Source organism: Pinus tabuliformis, chromosome 2_1 (assembly GCF_031772625.1).
Source record: "Pinus tabuliformis cultivar Carrire ecotype Pingquan chromosome 2_1, CPIR1, whole genome shotgun sequence".
NCBI lineage: Eukaryota > Viridiplantae > Streptophyta > Pinopsida > Pinales > Pinaceae > Pinus > Pinus tabuliformis.
Window position 1 is genome coordinate 780,692,884 of NC_142299.1, and position 16,116 is coordinate 780,708,999.

Below are 16,116 nucleotides of genomic sequence, written 5' to 3' on the forward strand. Positions count from 1 at the left end.
CCAACAACCCAGGGATAGTCCCATAGACTTCGCTAGAATGCAGAAAATTAATAACATAGGAAAGAGGCATGAATCATAAACATTATAACCAACTGTATAAACATTATATACCAACAAAACAAGAAGAGACAATTCAAAAAGTTACATAATAAATAACATGTATCCCTAAATGTACTCTATGTAAGGAATTAACCAAAGAGTTATAATTTATTAATTTGAAAAAAAAAGGAATCAAAAGAAATTCACAGGGTCTTAATTCCTTCATCTAGACTATCATCAAATGTATAGTATAACCTTATGAAATATCCTTCGGGTAGGGTTTATCACCCTCCAAATCTAAATATATATGTATGAAACGAAGAAAAATTCTAGCCCTACATGAAGGGCTAGAACTTGTGTCGACCATACAACATGACAATTAAACTAGAAATCATAGTACCAAAAGTTCATAATCGCGTCCAACAAAATATGGCATATAACCAGTTACAGGAAATCAAGTAAAAGAGATGCACAATATTGCATAAATAAATGAGGGTTTTCCCCAAAAAATGAGGAAATAAATATTGATGTTTTCTTTCATAGTCACACTCATAATCCGAGATTTTAATTAAAAACAACAATTGATTGAGTCCATGAAATACAACTTAGGGCATTGTCATGGCCCTAATCCCTATCTAAACTAAAGATTGCATAATATAGAAATTCTTAAGGGTTTTTATCCCAGTTATAAGAAGATTTTCAATATTTGCTTAGTAATGGGCTACCAAAAACCCTAACTAGTAATGTAACCACACCTAAATTAGAGACCAAATAACGAACTATCACTGACGGGTGCAAAGAAGTAAGCCATGAGAGATAGATGAAATTTCGTGAGTTTAGAAAACCCCACCTACAACAGAAAATAACCCCACATATGGGAATTAGCATAAGCATGAACATTCTGAGAAATGAGTAGAAAATGGTTATGATAGAAAGGAAATTATAAAATGGTTACATAGCCACTTGAAGGAGTACAATGTTGAAGAAACTCTCCCCCCCCACCATCCCCCACCCCAAGTGAAAGAAAACCCTAACAAGAGAAATCACTGTCAAATTAACCCACACATGATATGAGAGCCAAAACAAAAAAAGAAACCAAGGAGGAGTGACTTACCAACATAATGGACCTATTATGTACTCCCATCAATGTAGTCATATAAACCCTAACAATGTCCTATGAGAATACAGGGAATAAGAGTTATAAATTATATAAAAATGAACTATGAATGCATACATTGAAAGGGAAGAGATGCCAAAATTGTACCTAAAGGAAAAGGTAGAAACCCTCGTGATTTACATCTCGAACCTCAGCGAGACAAAGAGATGACCCTAGCATCAATAATCCTTCAACATCTAGAGGGTGCATCCTGCCTAGGAATTAAGCGTATTAATAAAGAAAGGAAAGAAATGGTCTCAAGATCAATGAGAACTCAACTGAAGTACAAAGAGACAATATGGAAAGCGAGATAGAGACAATGGACCTCGTGCAATTTTTGGGAAGTAGGTAATTACCTCTAAAAATTCCTCAAACATTCTCCACTGTAGATTCAAAATCCCAGTGCAGGGAGTTGTAGATTTGTGTCAATTCCCAAGACCCATACTCACCCGTTGGCAAGCGATAATGATGGGTTCTACATAATTCAGAAGTGACACATATGTTCACACTCTTGATAAGGTTGAGTAAGGATGCATATTGAGTTTAATTAAGACATAAATATTGAAACATTCTACCCATGGATAACAAACCCTAGACACTATAAAGGTAACAAATGCATGACCAACCTGTGGTCATAAACTTAAAAGTTGGCGCTAGTTGTATACTTGGTAGAACCTTTGTCCTACTTTAATTTCTTGGATAATAAGAAAACATTAATTTTATGGTAATGAAACTTAATATATATAAACATATATGTATAATTCCTTACAATCATGATATGATTGATTTGAAAAGAATAATAAAAAAATTTGTTACTAGGGTATGTTACATGAAGTCTTCGCAATCGAAGTACCCCAGGGATTTTTTAGGGTGTTGCACCCATATATGCAATAAAAAAACCAATTTAAACAATACAAATCAAGATTTGGCCCCAATTTTTTTTGTTGGATTCCAGCTAGAAATCCACGAGGAACTACAAAATGTCACACTTAAAAGACTACTATAAAAAATGATTTTGATTTGATTTTTTAATTTGAAGAAAATTACATTTCGAATTATTTTATACCTTCCTATTAGTTAATAAATTCAAATCTAAAATAAATTTTAACTAATTTAATTATATTTTTTCCATTATATTATAATTTATATATATTGCTATATAACTTTGAATACATTTCTATAATTTCTATATAGATTAGTAGTATTTTTTGGTAAAAAATTGTTAATAAACTTGAAGTGTTAATAAAGATAAGTAAAACTAGTCAATTTGCTTGATATTTCTTTCTCGAATCTATAATGGAGGTAAATGTATAATAGTGGAAGGAAATACTATCAACAGAGTGATGATAAGAACTTACGCAACCACAATTTTTATATTCACTAGATGCAATAGCTTAGGAATGGTTGTGCAACATATATAGGGTTTTGAGTAATGGCGACCACCATGGGGGGATCCATGCCCCTACCCTCCTCTTCATAATCTCCTCACTTACACTCCATGTCCTCTCTAACAGTAGCTACCTTCAATCCACTGGTTCATAATGTATTGAAAGCTGTTAAATCCAAGAATGATAAATTTGTGAAGAGATTGGAAAGTATCTCGAAGGTACAGGTAAATCACAATAGATCTAAAGCTACAACTCTCAATATTGTTGAAAAGGGCTTGGTAGGGAAATTTATGGGAATTTGGCCATCCCCTAACTCCCTTAGGCAATGGGTGGAAAGGAACTAACACCCTTGGTTAAGGGCCATATTGAATATGCTTTTTGTGGGAAAGGCTTCTTCACCTTCCTTTTTTTGCATAAAGAAGATAGGGATTTGATCTTCCGAAATGGACCATATTTTATGGGAACATGAGGGTTTTAATTAGACATATGGACACTAGATTTAAACATAGAGAATGATGTCCCATATGTTATTCTAGTTTGGGTCAAATTACCCCATGATCTCCATGTTCATTGTTGGGATGAAGATACACTAAAAAATATTGGAAATGCATTGGGAAAATAGATAGATAGGGAAACAATCAAAGATTCAATGTTTTCCTATGCTAGGATTTGTGTTTAAGTTTATTTAGAGAAAGGTATTCCTAAAGAAATCCAACACTCTCTAGATAACGAGTAATTTATCCAACCTATAGATTATAATTAGATCCCATTCAAGTGTAAGAATTGTCATGAACATGGGTACTTCACAAGAAATTTCCCAAAGAAAGGAGAAACTGTAGATATCCAAGAAGATGGAGGAAACTGATAGAATGAGAGGAAGTGAAAGGGCATGAATCGATAGCAAACTTAAAAATTTTAGGCTCTTGAGTCTCTGAAGCCTCATGCCTCTTTAAGCAAGAATCCAACAGATCTAATCCAATAGTATAGAGAAGTAGATTCTGACAAAGATCCTAGATTAGTGAACGCATTCGCCTCTTTGGTGGGTGATCTTGAAAAAGGAGATACAACTCAAGAAGAATAAAATTAAAATTCTCATGGGAGGTAAGAATATGTAGATCAAATGGAATCAGAAGGACCCATAGATTTGGGAGAGGACCCTGTACTCCAAGCCAGAAAGGAGGTTGAAAGATTTGAAGAAGAGAACAATTTCATGTCTTTGAAAGTAGGAACCATTCCAAAAGAAAATTTTGTTTCAATAGAGGATAAGTCATAAAATAAGGTGGCAAGAGATGTTAAGGGTCTGAGAAAGGAGGTTTTTCATTCACCTAGAAACACCAGGAATCATCAAGAATCTTCAGTTTTTGGATCTACAGACAAAAAATCAAAGGGCCAAAAGACAATCCATGAAAAACCACATAAGAAAGTAGGTCACCACACAAATAAAGAAGTTAGAAGTGAAAATGTAGATAAGGATAAAGAATTAGGTTTTCAAGGTCATTGGAAGAGGTCTTTCATGCGACTCCTAAACAAACATAAGACAAGGAATTGGGGGTAGAAAAAGAATTCACTTTTGGGAAAAAGGAGAGAGATAATGAAAGTGAATATGAATTTGAAATTAAGGTAGAAGAAGGTGACACTTCCTCCTCTCCATCCTTTTTATAGGTCTTAAATAAACTTTTAGGTCCCTCCCTCGCTTTCATAAGTGATAAAGAATGAGATTAACTCAGACACATTACAGAAAAACACATATAAAAATCAGACACACAATATTGGCGGAAAAAGGCTGAAGCCTCATGCTTCTCTCTCATTACACATTTACACATTACAAAAATAATTGAATATAGTGTTACAAATAAATAGATGAGAGACAGTGTTCTCAAGATAGTGCGTGCTATCTTAGACACCTTTGGTTGAGATAATTTCTCCTTTGGTTGAGATAATTTCTCACCAGACACACCAATATAGGAGTTACCTAAACTAACTCCTATCTTAGAGGAACAACCCAAGAGTTAGGCACAAATTCCTAACTTGGAATATTTAATTAATTAATTAATTTTTGGATTTATTATTGTTTTATGAGAGAGTCTAACATTCCCCCCCTCAATGATAAATCCAAAAATAAGAACGAGAACCATCTTCCAAGTTCTCATGTTGATCCTCAAAAACATTGCCTGAAAAAACCGCCAAAATTGGATGCTGGAAAAAACTCAAATCTGAAGAGAACATGAATCAGCTACATGCTTGATTCATCTCTGAAGGACGCTTGACAACTCCATCATGTGCCAAGCCGCAAAAGGATCCAACTGTCCTTTGCTTGAAAACAACATCCGGTGTCCACTGACATAATTTGATGATGATTGCCCACTGGCTGAAGATGTCGAAAAACAACTCAATGTTGCTTTTGCTATGATGAAAGCTGCTCACTGTTGCTTTTGTTGTCGATCGCCCACTGGTGAATTTGCTGATGCCCACTAGCTGATGAAGATGCCCACTGGCTGATGAAGATGCCCACTGGCTGATGAAGATGCCCACTGGCTACTTTGCTGACGTTGTCGAGACTTTCAGTCTGACAATCACTTGTCAATTTCATTGACATTTTCCCCCCTTTGTCAGCTGAAAGGAGAGACAATCTTCTCCAAAATATATTTGAACTCCCCCCCTTCAGGTGTAGGAGAGTTTCACTGTCGTACTCCCTCATTCAACTGCATGAGAGTACCATCATCGATTCACTGCTGGCTGCACTATGTGTGAATGTAGTCGGTTGTAGAACTGAGACAACCGTTTGACTGTGGATGACCATTCCCAAGGATCAATCCATTCATAATGTATCTTCAATCTGCCTGATTTTTGTTGGTTGTGACATTTTTCTGAGGAATGATTGTGCTTGCCACAATGGCAACACGGATGGAGATCAAAACATTGATCTTCCATATGACCGGCTCTTTGACAATGAGAGCATTTCAGTTGAACATGAACTTTAGGTTGCATGCAATTTCGTTTATCTACAACTTTCTCAGAACCTGCTGAGGTGAGTGGTTCAAGAAATCCTGCACTCACAAACTTAATTGGCTTGGAATAATCTGGGATTTGTAAGTTGGTGTCATCAGGGACATATCCTAAGCCACGTCTATTCTTGTTATTTTGAATTTCTTCCCAGGGCTTGATGATGGGTTTGGAAGAAATTTGAATTTGATCATGAACAACTTCGACATTTGAAGTTGTTGGGATGAATGACTTATCATCTGGATGGTTCAAAGACTTGAAAGTATCACTCTTTTCTTACAATTCATTCCTTTGAAGTTGGGACTCAAGCTGAAGAAACTCAATGGTTTCATGCGTTTGCTGTAGATGCCGTGAAATATCAGCAAGAGTTTCTTTGCTGACGTGCACCATGTCTTCATCACTGGAGATGATCAAACTGTGAAGAATGTTTAACAACTGAATATGTTGCGCCATTTGAACTTGCTCACTTGAACTCAGGCTCTCTTGTCGTAGATGTCGTGCTTTGAACTGTTTCACTTGATTTTGTTACTTGAATGACAGGCTCGCTTGCTATGGAACTTGAATGGCATGCTCGCTTGATTTGTGGCTTATTGTACTTGCTGAGAACACTTGTTAGAACTTTCTGGAATTCACGCTCGCTTGATGATGAACTCAACTTGCTTGATTGGTGTTAGAGTTGAACTTGTTTTGGTTGCTGTGATGGTTGTGTCAAGGAGTTAAAACTCATGGACAGGGTGTCGAACACTGTCGAAAATGCACCCAAAAAAGCTTACAATGATTTCAATGATTCACTACAATGACTCAATTCAAGGCTTGGGTGTCGGTTTCAACCGAGAATGCACCCTTTACAATTCAATGTGATTTGAGTTTGATTACAAGTTCAACAATGTTGATGTAGACTGTGCTCTGAAACATTGAAATTTATAGATTCATTAACTTGATTGTAGACTTTGCTTTGAAATGCTAGAGTTTGCAGTTTCATGAACTTGATTGCATTTGAGTGAATTTGTTTGTTGAGGTAGAATGCCGATGTTGAAAACTTTGATTAGTTGTTGTATGTGTGGAGCTTAATTATCCTTCCTTGCAGCGATGTCATTACAGGTGTTGTGCTTGCTGGCATTGTATTTTATGTGTGCATGAAATGAGATCATTTATGTGTCAAAACTAGACTCAAATCATAAGCAAAAAAAACATGAAGCATGCACCATCATCAACTCACTCTTCGTGTACCTAAGATCCCCTTATTCAATTTCGGGCGGATCTAGGACACATCAACACCAAAAAAAAATGATATCTTTATTAATCACTGAGTACATCTGAAGCAATGATAATGCCAAGCTGACAACCCTTTGAAACAACTCGCCTTCAAAATCTGAATGGATAGTGACACGATCCCTCTCAAAGTAAAACAATACTTTGAATTACAACAACTTTCCCTTATCACTCCAAATACAAAATAAAACACTTATATCTCCACAAAATATTCTTCAGATTTACAAAATGTAATGCACCTTATCGCTCCAAATACAAATAAATGATTTTATCCACTCCTTATCTCTCCGGAAAATCACTCATTTAAAAAATATACTTTTCAATTTCAATTTCAGCTCCCCTCACTTTGACTTTTGAAATTCAACTTCAATTTATGTTTTTGACTCATCTAACATTAGAAAATTCTCTAAATGTGTTTTATGCACTTTACTTTCCCACTCCCTTGAATTTATCTATGTGAGTCCCTTTAATAAATCAGTCTCGTACGACAAGTGACTCTACAAGCAGGACATTAATGGTAGCAGAGCTCGTGCTTCTATGCTTGCCCAACAGGGTCTTATAACTGCAGAAGATAGAGATATTATACTGAAAGGTCTAGCTGATATTGAGAGAAGTATTGAAAGTGGGGAGTTTATCTGGAGAGCTGACAGAGAAAATGTTCACATGAATATAGAAGCAGCTCTTACAGATTTGATTGGAGAGCCAGCGAAAAAGCTTCATACTGCAAGAAGTCGAAATGATCAAGTTTGCACTGATGTGCGTTTATGGTGTCGAGATGCCATTGATCAAATTCTGAGATGCATAAGACGCCTTCAGGTTGCTCTGGTGAATTTGGCAATTCAGAATGATGGCTTGATAATTCCTGGCTACACTCATATGCAAAGAGCACAACTACTACTATTGCAACACCTCCTCAAGGTGTACAACTGAACCAGTCTCAACAGATTAATGGCCTTGATTTCTTGGAAAATTCAATGAGGAAAAGTGCATAGAAGGAAAAATTGCGGCCTCAGGATGATGAAGAGATTTCCTTCAGACTTGTGTAGCAGATTTTCCACAAAAACCAACCTTCTGTTGCCTTTGATCGTATCCAGCTAGCGGATTTTCTCCAGCGCCAACAAATTCTTTACACACTCTTTTATGTCCTCACAGTTGCTGCAATGATTTCTCTCCTTTCTGCGTACATTTGACAAACATTCCAGGTCTAGACAGGGTTAAAACCGAATCCATTCCCATCCTCAAGGTGTAATTTCAAGGGCCTGTCACAAACAATATTTGCACACTTTCATACCTACATGGAATCAAGGTCTAATGCATTTGAAAGTTTATTGGTTATGCAGAGACCTCTGTCTTGCGGATTTCCTTGGACAACAGGGATCCTATAGTCAATAGCTTTGAAGACTACGTAGTGCTGTTTGCCAAAAATATAAGTATCTGTACAACCAACCCTTTCACCCTCAAACCAATCAGTAGCCGATTTGACTCTGTGTAAATTTGACTTGTCCTAGCACACAAAACTGTGTGTTAATACTCAAAGATCAGTCCTCTTCTCGACACCATTTTGGCTTGCAAATGTAAGAAAGCTAGACAGCTTGTCTTTGTACCAAGTAGAATTTTAGAACCAACTACACAGAGCAGTAAAGCTCTCTTCGGCAAAATCCATTTAGAAGGTGCAATATAATTCTCAATTCTGGAAGCATATCTAAACAATTGAGGATGAGATTTCCAGTAACTCCTAATTACAAAAGGGACTGCTGCCCACGGAAAGCCGATTTAGGCAGCGTTTGGGGGACGGCAAAAAATAGACAATGTAAACAAATTCTCCAAATAAATACTTAAAGATACATAAGCGAAAATTCACGCCAAAAATAACTGCCTTCTCCCCTTGAACTTGAAGACTAGCTATCAAATGAAAATTAGAACGACTGCCATATTATTCACAGGGAACATGAGACTTAAACCTGAGACATTGAGACTCACATTGAACGGCACTATGAATGTTGCTGATGGAATTGGTTAACATCCAGCATACTAGGAAAAAGAGAACGACTTCCAGTTCATGGAGGTAGCTCAACAGAAGCCCGTCGTGAGAAGAAACTCAACAGGAAACGATCATAATACCCTCGAACTGACGCAAAAAAGACCAGCCATCACAGTCACATCCAACTGGCGCTTTGACAAATCACCACTGCGCTCTTCGTTGGAGTAGGGGAGCGCTTTCAGCTCTCAGACACCGAATCTCGGCGGTAGACAACTTCACCCGTAGCTCTTTCGACATCCGGTAGGTCGGACCAAGATTGTTCCAACTGATGCAAATCTGAGGAGCGGATCGCCACAACCATGCTTCTTTTCCAGCAAAGCGCTCAATAAATCCACGGTGGAGCTATGGCTCACAACACACGCCTCTCACAACAAACCAGCTAAACTGGCTCTGATACCACATGATAAAGAATGAGATTAACTCAAACACATTACAGAAAAACACATATAAAAATCAGACACACAATATTGGCGGAAAAAGGCTGAAGCCTCATGCTTCTCTCTCATTACACATTTACACATTACAAAAATAATTGAATATAGTGTTACAAATAAATAAATGAGAGACAGTGTTCTCAAGATAGTGCGTGCTATCTTAGACACCTTTGGTTGAGATAATTTCTCCTTTGGTTGAGATAATTTCTCACCAGACACACCAATATAGGAGTTACCTAAACTAACTCCTATCTTAGAGGAACAACCCAAGAGTTAGGCACAAATTCCTAACTTGGAATATTTAATTAATTTATTTATTTTTGGATTTATTATTGTTTTATGAGAGAGTCTAACAATAAGAGGTAGGAAAGACATCAAAGAATGAAAAACTCTAAGCTTCATTGAATTAATAGGAAGGTCTTTTAATCATGCTTGAACATTAATGTGGATTTAGCTAGAACTAGGATCAACAAAGAGTATATCTCTTCAAATGACTAAAGAAATTGAATCAATATGCTAAGTAAACTTTTCTTTTTGTTAGACCAATTTTGGCATATCTGCAAGTGGAATAGACTTGAAACTACTTTATTTTGTTTGAAGGAAATAGGTAAAAAATTCTATAGGTAGATGAAAGAGCTTCTATTTGTTCAGACCGAGCTCATGGATTGTATTGTTATATCTATGTATGATGTAATCACTCTGAACATTTAGCTCATATATTCTTTAATACAAATACGTTTGTTGTTCTTGTTAACAAAAATAGAGATAATTAAAATTCAAAACCTTTCAAATAACAACATAAACATAAAAAATTGGTAGACGTGGGGAAGATTTTGTTGGAAATACTAAGAGGGGGGTGAATTAGTATTTCTTTTCCGACTATTGTTTTACCAGTTAAAACATTTATATTGAGAACACAAGATGAACAACAAGAATAAATGTTTTTATTAATATAATCTTTGCAGTAAAATAGATACAATATATAAGTGGTTGCAATCAGTTGCCAAGCACCAACTTGGACTTTTGTGAGGCTCCAACCTCCAGAGCTCCAACTCTGTTTTGCCAAGGCAACAATCTTGGACTTAGGAGCACTGACTCCCAAGGACTTTAATCCTTCTAGTTCCTGAGACACTAGTCCCAAAGACACCTATCTTTCCTACTTCTGAGGCATCAACCCCAAGGACTCCAATCCTTCTTACTTCTGAGGCATCAACCCCAAGGACTCCAATCCTTCTTGATTTTGAGGCATGAGCCCAAGGGCTCCAATCCTTCTTGCTTCTGAGGCACCAGCCCCAAGGGTTCTGACCCAATCTTGTCAAGGCACATTCGATAGTAATGTTCTACTCTCAAAACTCTTCATTACTGAGTTTTGTCTATTTACAGCTTCACCATAGTCTCCATGCTACAACATCAATGACTGCCACTCTTCCTATGAAGGAGTCTTCGCAACTCTTCATACTATCCACATAGAGTCTCCAATAGATGACCTCTGATAAAATCTCCACACAACTTTAGTGAGTCTACTATTAGCTGCACTAAGCTCTACATAAGAACCAACTTTCTGTTCAAGCATTTTTTCTTACTGTCACTTTAAATGATTTAGCATAACTGCTTCTCTGCTGAGTACTTCTCCCTTCAAACAATGTTAAATAAAAATTTATTCATAACATCACAGAATTATTCATTAGGCTACATTGTTAAATTACCTGATTAAATCTTTCACAGGGTAACATGATTAGCTGAGAAGCTCACCCTTCGAATGCTTTCTGTCCTATTTGTCCTTCAGCCCTCTTCTGTTCTGCTAGACCCTCTTTTTGTTCTGCTGGACCCTCTCACTGCCTCTATTTCCTCCAACTTATTTCAACCACGTTCAATAGCCCAACGACCAACCCATTCAAGAAATTCTATGTTTTCTTATACCTGACACCCCTGGCCTTTAGCTTCCTTTCTCCGCTGGCTCTACGGCTTCCTCAATGCTCGCTTATCCTATCAGCTTCCTCCTCGGTCACTGTCATTTCCTCTGTGCTTGCTTGCTTCTTCGGCTTCCTGTATCTCAGTTTCCTTTGTCTATTCAAGTGTTCCAATATTCATAAGACACATTCATTCATGAGAGAGGACTAAACACACAGAGAAAAACTGCTGCCTGTTCAAACTGTAACAGAGCCCCGTTTTTCCAATGATAATAGGCATACACAGAGACAATTTTGTTTAACAGATGTGCCATGTCCCAATTGCAATCGCAATCGGCTTGATTCAGCCTACTGAACTATCATCCAGGCCTCCTGAACTGTCAGGAGCATTATTATAGGCCTTTTTGCCCTTCAAACCCCGCGTAATACATTTTTGAATTATACAAGAAATATATGAAAAACCACGAGCGAAGCACTAAGGGCGGACTTCAAAAATATTACTCTCGCATCTGTAACTGCTTTGGGTCCGCCTTGTAATCGCAATTGGCAGTCGCCAATGGTCGATGGCCGATGGCCGATGGACGCGATATGACATTAAGCCAAATTGCAATGTTGCATCGGGTCCGGTCTTGCAATCGCAATTGGTGCTTGCGGGAGTGACAAGGCTTTACAATGTATGTGATACATGACTCCTGATATGACGGGCACGATATTATTATAGGTTGTTTTTAATGCCTCTGTCGGGTCCATATATATATATATATATATATATATATATATATATATATATATATATATATATATATCGCAATCGATGGTTTGGGGGTGACAGCCCTTTATACATTGCGATTACCGCGGATGCGATATAACAATAGGGTGCGATATAATAGGACCATCGGGTCCGCATACATTATCGCAATCGGAGGTTTCAGGGGTGACACTTAATAGAACCTGCCGATATAATATACTCCTCCACCTCCGATAGAGTATTCTACGCATACTTATATAAACTCTGCCTTTTCCGCTCCGATAGTGTATTTGCATATATGTATGGTTTTTTGCTGCCGATAGTGTTAAATGCATATATATCTGGGTTTTGGCCTCTGATAGCATTGTTTTTCTCTTTGCTCCTTTGATAGCTCTGTTTTGCTCTCTCCGATGGCTCTGATAGCTTTGTTTTCTTCCTCCATTGGCTCTGTCTGCTCTTTGCTCTGTTTGCTCCTCTGGTGGCTCTGTTTTTCTCTCTCCGATGGCTCCAATAGCTCTGTTTACTTCCTCCATTGGCTCTGTCTGCTCTTTGCTCTGTTTTCTCCTCTAATGGCTTTGTCTGCTCCTCTTGGCTCCTCTGATGGCTCTGTTTTCTCCTCTTGTTGCCCTGTTCTTCTTTGGCATATATATATGGCACCTCCTGTAGCTCTGTTTTGGCATATACATATTTATATATATATATATATATATGGCTCCTCCTATAGCTCCTCTTGGTTCTTCTTGGGCATGTATTACATGCAATTCTCTCCCGATATGGCTCCTCTTGCTCTAATGTGGCTCCTCTAGCTTGGCAATGTCTTTCAAAGAGACCTCCTCTGTTTGTTCTAATATCCTGCAATATTCCTCTCTTGCTTATGGCTTGGCTATCTTGATGGCCTTGCTCCTGTCTCTTCATGGATTTGCTCTGCTTCCCCTTGGCTTCATATTGTCATCTAGTATCTAGAATATTGCCATATTGACATCAATGACAACCTAGGTCAGCAATCTCCCCCTTTGTTATTGATGGCAATATTCTTCTTCTCTCCCCCTTTGACATCAATGGCAAAGGAGTGCTCTGGCACTCCCCCTATCAAACTTCTTCTGTTCTTCATGAATGGTAGATCTTCATGGGTCTGTGACTCCCCCTGTCATAGTGCTCTTCTTCTTTTTACTCAAGATAGAAGGATTGATGCTTTATCATCAATTAGATCATTATTCCCTCTTTAAGTCTCAGAACTACTTTATCATGGCTTCAACAATGATTAAAGATGCTCTACTTCAATGTTTTTAATCAGATTGCAAATAGCCATACACCAAGTGTCCAAGTCCAGGTTTTTATGCTTCAATCCATATTGCTGTCTCCATAGGCAGAATTGAGAGACCTTCATAGTCTCAAATTAGGAGAAAATGCCATTGAGGTTGTCTTTCTTGCTATCTTTCTTCAGTTCTGAGTTCCTTTGTGTCTCTGTGCTTCTCCTTAAGTCACTGCCATCTAGTATTCAATCATCATTGCATTTGGATGAAATGGTGAGGGGTTGTGCCTTACTGTTCCTATATTTTCTCAGTGACCAATCTTAGCATAAGTTATATTTGACTGCACAACATTCCCCTTTCTATGAGCCATATTTTCCTTGTGTTCTTGTACATATCTCAACAAGTTATTTCCTCTTAGCAGATTTAGTTATCTAGTCTGTGACTGGCTTTTAAATACATTTTATGATTTTCATCTTCATGCAATGCTTCAGTTTTGTTATATGCTTCTAGTTGCTCTTACTTCAAACTCCATTCCAGATGTATCTGTTTGTTTGAAGGTTGCCTCTATTAGTGTCCATAATTTATCTGTTCTCACATTAAATCCCTGAGCCAAGACATAAACTTATGTGATAACAACACCATAGTTGTTTGCCCTATTTCTTTAACAACAGTCCAAAGAATGGTTACAGGATCATGTTCTTCAGTGGAGTACTCCTGAGAAATGATCTTAATCAAAGAATGATTGTTAATATAGCTTCAACAAGGATTTCATAAGGACCCTTTCACTAATAGCTTCTGCAAGAATGATCAAGAATCACAGGCTCCCCCTAACTGTATGCATCATCTTTTTTGGCAGAGTCTTCTCATCAAATGCTTAGATTGTCAAAATTCAAGGCAATGACATATGTTGTTGGTTGGAGAGCTCAAGGGACTTTCGGATTGTATTTGCTTCCTTCTCCATTCTTGTGTAACTTTCTTCTTTTGCATGGTTTTATCTTGTGTAAGAGTCCAAGTTAAGTTACAATCACGTGCCATATGACCAATGTTATGACACTTGAAGCAATCTACATTGTTCATGAATAAGAATTCATGATTTCTTCCTACAAAATTGTTTCTTGGAGATTGTTGGGGACCATAATATTTATCTCTATGAGATGGTTGGGGACCATAACATCTATTTTTATGATATGCTTTACAGTCTTTTTCCATGTGACCAAAGTTTGTACAAGAATAACAATAACCAAAAAATGAACTTTGGTACCTGGGAGATGGAGATTTCCTTGATGTACTTTTGAAGCCTTTCTGCCTTGAGATCCTTTGATGATAACCATTGCCTCTCGCATCTTTGACAACATCTACATTTCTTCTTGGAGCAGGATTTCTTCTTGCAACAGGATTTCTTCTTGGAGCATAATTTCTTCTTAGAATAAGACTTCTTCTATTGTAGCCTTGATTTTTCTCCTTGCCTTTGCTGGAACTGGGGGCATCACTATTTCTTTTTGGCTTCTTCACATCCCTTTTGTTTGAAGCATTTTCATTCTTGTTTGAGGATTCCCCTGCATACCCGAGACCTGATTTATCAAATGGACATCTGTGATAGTTGAGCATGTCATCCAAGGCCTGAGAGCTCTTCAAGATTTTGTTCATCCCTTCAACCTTTGTTCCAAGGGAGACAATCTCTTCTTCCAATATTTCACACTCATTATTCTTCTTAGCAAGTTGTTTCTCAGTTTCTTCCTTGATACGAGTAGCTTCATCTGCTTCTAGTTTAAGGGAGATGATATCAGACTTCATTTTGAAGATTTCTTCATTCTTTGCTTTCAGTTGACAGATCATGGTGTTTCTTTCCTTTCCTGCTTCATCAACCTTTCCTTATATGACTTCCAATGCTTCTATGGTCTTTTTAGCTCCTTGTGCTTGTTTCCTTGCTTCTTATAGTTGAGACTTGAGAGAGGAGACCTCTACCTTGTACTGACCAATCTCTTCTTCAAGTTTGTTCAAGCTCTTGTGCCTTTGTTCAAGTTGACTTGACAAGGTATCTTCCTGATTCTTTGCTTTATTCAACTGATTTTTCATGGATATGACTTCTTCATGATGCTTTCTTTTGCTTTAATGAAATTCCTTCTTAAGCTTGGCAAGCTCTTCATCCCTTTCTTGTACTTGAAGCTTGATGAGATCAACTTTCTTCCTTGTTTGATCTTGGTCACCAACCAGTGCTATCTTCTTAAGTTCCTCATTTTCCTTTTTCAAATTTTTGATCTCTTCCATGGCAGCCATAAGTTGAGCGAGGAGATCTTCTACAAAATCTTTTTCATTCTCTTCACCTTCTATGATGGGTTCTGGATTTCCTTCTTGATTTCCATCATCTTCTCTGGTCATGGTCAATGCTCCTTTTGAGTGAAGGTCATGAAGTTTGTCCCATATACCCTTTGCTGATGAATATTTTCCTAGATTGTTCTTTATAGAATCAAGTAGCCCATTCAAGATTGCCTTCATTGCTTTTGTATTGTACTCCTTGGATTCTTCATCCATCCTGCTGTCAACAATCATTGATTTCAAGATCTCAATGCCTTGAGTCTGTAGGAAATTCCTCATTCTTGCTTCCCATATACTAAAGTTCCCATTGAGCCTTGGAGACTCCTCATATTGATTGTCTTCTATTTTAGTAGTAGAGGGAGACACATCCTTAGGAGGATTGAAGACTTTCTTCCTTGAATTCGCCATTTGTGTTCTAAAGGTCAACCTTCAAGCTATTAAGCTTTGAATGAAGGTATTGGCTCTGATACCAATTGTTGGAAATACTGAGGGGGGGGTGAATCAATATTTCTTTTCTGACTGTTGTTTTGCCAGTTAAAACATTTATATTCAGAAC

At 37.5% G+C, this 16,116-nt stretch overlaps 1 pseudogene; it reads left to right on the plus strand.

The window, feature by feature from the left end:
- The first annotated feature begins 7,395 nt into the window (after window positions 1-7,395).
- Window positions 7,396-7,788, plus strand: LOC149202893 (argininosuccinate lyase, chloroplastic pseudogene; annotated as a pseudogene).
- The last annotated feature ends 8,328 nt before the right edge of the window (window positions 7,789-16,116 follow it).